At 36.6% G+C, this 4,854-nt stretch overlaps 1 protein-coding gene across 3 annotated transcripts in view; it reads left to right on the forward strand.

The window, feature by feature from the left end:
- Nucleotides 1-4,854, forward strand: part of drd3 (dopamine receptor D3) — a 41,606-nt gene that overhangs the window by 25,769 nt on the left and 10,983 nt on the right. The window lies entirely within an intron of this gene.

The following is a 4,854-nucleotide window of genomic DNA, read 5'->3' on the forward strand; positions in this document are numbered from 1 at the left end:
AATTTACATACAACAAAAAAATCAAATAAAATGAAAGGTAGCAGAAGAAGAAGAAAATCTTATAATATTTGCCCCTTTTCCATTATTCTTTTTCTTCTTCTGTTTTCCAAGGTTTCCTCCTGACAGATATTTTATATTCACACATTAGTCACTGCGTCTTCCTCATTTATTTTCACCCACTATATTCACACTGACAATAACTTGCAAAATAATTCCACCCAGGCATTTTTTTTCCAGCTTGATATGAACACTGAGACTATTCCTCCTAAAAAAAAAAAATAAAGAAAAAACTCTGTCAAGACTTCATTTCTTATTCCTTTATAGTAATAAAACAGAGTCAGACTGATTGATGAAACTGACGACTTAAAAGCTGTTTTTCTGGAACTTTTTTCAGGATTTTTTCCCCCCAGAAACAAGGGTTCAAAAGGGTAACATTAGACAAATGCTGTCGTTTAGTGTGTGGCGGCTCTGTAAATGTAGGTGGGGAGCAGCAGAGCATTCATTTGGACGAGGGTTAGAGAGGAAATGTAAATGTGTGGCTCCATTTATGAGCGGCGGACACGCCTGTCTGTGCAGCTGAAGCTCCTCTAAATGAAAATGACTCGTCAAGTTAAAAATAGTGTGTTTAATCAAGAGGGACACATTCTGTGTTGGCCTTTGTCTTCGGGCTCATTGGGGCCCAACGACAGTCTGTCCAACCCGCCGACACAACTTTTAAAAACTCTGCTGGGTTAAGTGAAAGACTCCGAGGTCTTTCAAAGTTTGTCTTTGAACCTTTTAAGTTCAGTACCTGAACATTTTCAGAGGGAGCATTTTGTTTTTGTTGTAAAAACCAATTCTGACCTATAAATACTTCCAGCATAAATTTAAGGAGATGAACGAGCGTTGTGTCGACACATGACAACTATTTTTAGTTTGGGTCCCAAGGCATTTGGTTTCCAGCCGTTTGTCACAAAAACACAATTCATTCCCATTTTTTAGTTGAATCTTTAAAGAAACAACAAAGATGACACAATTTTACAGACTTAAATACCTTTTTAGCACCCACAARCTGATTTCCAAAATGCTTTGAGCTGAAAACTTGTCATACAAGAGATGATAACATTTGATGGATTTCTTTTTATTTCCTAAAAACATAAAATTCAAATACTGAACATCTAATGCTGTAAAACATAACCAATTTTCTGAAAAAGGGGGGCACAGATATCTAAAAAGTTAGCTTTGCTAATTCATAGTCTGCTAACAAAAACTGTAGCTTCACCAATACTAAACAGCTAAGAATTTATAAATTAGAAGAAGCTAACACTAACAGCTAATTGCTATTAAGATGACTGTCACTCTGTCTGCATCACATCTTTGTCCCTTTCCAGCTGAAGGCTGGTGGGACTGAAACAAACCTGTTGTTGTTAGCTTGTTAGTTAGTGGGCAAAACCTAATTTAGCCAAGCTAACTGGTTGCTAACGCTTTACAAAAGTTAGTGAAAAAGCTAATCCACTGTATAGAAAATTAGCTATTAGCTGTTAACTGTGGAACCATGCCCCCCATTGTTTTTTATGTACATTTATGCCGAGAAACCATGTGAATAAATTGAGACTTAAAGGGGACATATGTAAAATCCTTTTTTTTTTTTTTTGGCCGATAAATACATTTAGTTTTGTATTTGGAATCTCTAGGAGTGCAGAAAAGTTTAATTTAGTCTCAGTGATGCAAAGATATCTTTATATTCTTTTTGGGTCATATTTTTCAACTCGTTCGAGGGGCGGGGTGTGAAACACCTTGTTTGGATTTAAAGGAACAGCATCAAAACGAGTTAATCTGAGACCCACGTCAGAAGATGGGTGAAAGAGGGGCTGGTAAAATTAAAATAAGGAGGAATTCAGACCAAAGCATTGCAGTTCCACTTTATATAGACACCAAATGAATTAAATAAATGTGAAAAAAAGAATTTAAAAGCAGGATATGTCTCCTTAAAGACTAAACACGTTGACGGAATCAATATTGTTTTAATAAACATAAACTAATTTCAACATTCCTGATTTATTATGTCAGAATGTAAACACGAAGAAAGCCCTGTTTGTAGTAACAAAAATTAAGTCTAATGAGGTTTCTAAAACATTTTGAGGTAGATAAACAGAAAGTTAAGTTGGTTGTCTTCATTGTGAAATGTTCTTATGAATACAATTTATTTTAGTTTTAATTATCTGTCAAATTATGTGATCATATCCAGAGGGTTTATATCCATCACTATAGTTTGTCRAAGATATTTCATTCATATAAGTGAGAGAGTTCAGACCTTTAATTTATTTTTCCGTTTTATTGAAATACTGTAAACAGAAATTGCTAATGATGGAGTTATTTCAGCACACTGGTCAGTTGTGTAGTTCAGCTTACTTTCACTGCATTTTGTTTGTTTTTGTTTTGCAATGAGGCCCTTATTTGTGTGATGCAGAGTTATGTGTGACAGTGTTGGTGGGAGAAAGGCCCAAACACAGACCTGACTCTTAATGGCATAAAAAACAGAACAAGATCCAAGCTGTAGCAAAAAAGAAAACTTTAGGTGAGCATGAACAGAAAACTGCTCAGACAACAGCACTCATGTGGAGAAAACAACACTGAGAGAAAAGTGGGGACAGCCCAAAGAAAACAAAAACACTTTACACAGACCASAGCCAAACCCACAGCTCTGACCCAGTTAGAGGGTTGTGTTTGTGAGCTSCAATTAAGTTGCAGAATTCGGGTCAGAAATGAGACGGACTAAAAATACATGAAACCTGATGTCATTGATCTGTTTTGTTCACGTTGTGAACKCTGTTATTGTTTGTATTTGAAAAACAAAATTGTCCTCTGAGATGAAACAAGGTGGATCGATGAGTTTCCAGTGTGTCTCAGAAAAACTGAATCCACCTGCAGACTGGGTCCCTTTACTTTTTGGTCATTTGATTTTCATTTTTAAACAGATATTTAAAAAAAATGGATGGTGGTTTTATTTTCATTTATACTCCAAAAATGGAAAATATGGTCCCTCTTTTTATTTTTGTCACACCGAAAGTTTAACACTGCTGTTGTCACGACAACTCAACACTGTCCTCTGGAACCTGATGCGGGTTCTGGTTCCTCACCATGGAGCATTATGTGTTAAAGGGTCCCTGTTGTAACATTAGACTTTATTTGATAAACATATATTTTAAATGTACAATAAAGACTGTAAAAATACTGTAGGCTGTTTAGTTTTGTAAATTTTAAAAAATATATTTTAACACAGACGGAGCCATTTTATTTACACGCAAAGCATTCTGGGTAAATGATGACGTGGATAGGTCCTCGGTGTGAGCGAGCTATATCCACCCTGAAGGTTAATCTTGGACAATATCTGATGATYGACTCTTTTAAATGAAACCAGAGAGCGTTGACAGAGAGGAGAAGGTAGAAATGACTCAGCCTGTAACTGAAAATATGGATGGAGGACAACAGAGCTGCTTCATGGAAGAAGAACCTCAGCTTAGCCTGTTAGCCTTCGCGCCAGTGCTGACGTATTGCCTTATATGTATTAGCTCGGAACTAGCGCGACAAACAAGCTAAACTGAGGTCCTCCATCCATATTTTCAGTTGCTGCTTAGTCATTTACCTTCTCCTCTTTGACCTTCAGGGTGGATATAGCTCGCTAGCAGCCTCGCATCAAGGAGCCTATCCACGTCATCATTTACCCAGAATGCTTTCTGTGTAAATAAAATGGCCCCGTCCGTATAATACTGTATATTTTAAAACTTTTAGTTTAAAAATGATAAAAACCGAACATCCTACAGTATTTTTACAGTTTTTTATTTTACAGTTAAAATATATGTTTATCAAATAAAGTCTAATGTTAATGTTAATCATGGATCCTTTTAAAACACCAGGAGCTCCAGGAAACAGTTTGAATCATCAGTTATGTACAAATTATTACACCTGTTAAAATGTCAAGCTAGTTAGTTAGACAAAACCTGGTTGTCCTCAAAACATTTTGGTTGTCCAAAAAATATCTCAATAAAAAATATAATTTATTAAGTAGGCTATATTGTTCTGTATACAAAGTGCTTTGATATATTTATTTAAAAAAATTATAGCAAGGAAGTTCTCTGCACAGAAAAAAATTATTTATATTTACAGGTTTTTTTTAACCAAACTGACAAGTTTCTCCAGTAAAATTATTGTGTAGGTTAATTTAAAGGCATTGAAACACCTGGTTAAATTTAAAAGATGTTGTGATTAACTAGAAGCACCTGAAGCTGACTCAGAGAACTCTGTGATTTTAGAAAAAATAAGTCAAACGTAGACACGTCTTTAAAAGATCCCCCTCCTCCTCATTATGCACGTAAACGTCTGAAGGGGTTGACATGTGGACTCTGAAGTCCCGGGCTGGTCGGAGCTGCGCTGCAGGTGGACAGGTGCAGCTGCTGCAAGACGCTGCCCCTCGCTTTAAAAACAGTCAGGTGATCTGTCGCCGTTTTGTTGTACTCGTGAACACTGTTACAGGAGAAATGCTGCGAAGTGCTTTTAGAAATTTAATTTATACAAAATACGACGTAATCCTTGGTRGAAAATAGTCCAGGAAAAGCTGAGGGCTTTCCCGGGAAGAGTTCACCTGAGCTGAGTGAATCTGACCCCCCACCCACAGAGAGAGGTATAAAAGGCAGTAATTATTGATAAGGTAACCATGCTGTGGCTTCACCTGTCGCATTTTATTTTAAAGAAAGAATAAGTAGCTTCAAAGCTGTCGCATTGGTGCTACGTGGTTAAAAAACCGAGTTTTCATCGTGCGTCTAATCACACACACACACACACACACACACACACACACACACACACACACACACA

The sequence above is a fragment of the Austrofundulus limnaeus genome, unplaced genomic scaffold (assembly GCF_001266775.1).
Source record: "Austrofundulus limnaeus strain Quisiro unplaced genomic scaffold, Austrofundulus_limnaeus-1.0 Scaffold12, whole genome shotgun sequence".
Taxonomy (NCBI): Eukaryota; Metazoa; Chordata; class Actinopteri; order Cyprinodontiformes; family Rivulidae; genus Austrofundulus; species Austrofundulus limnaeus.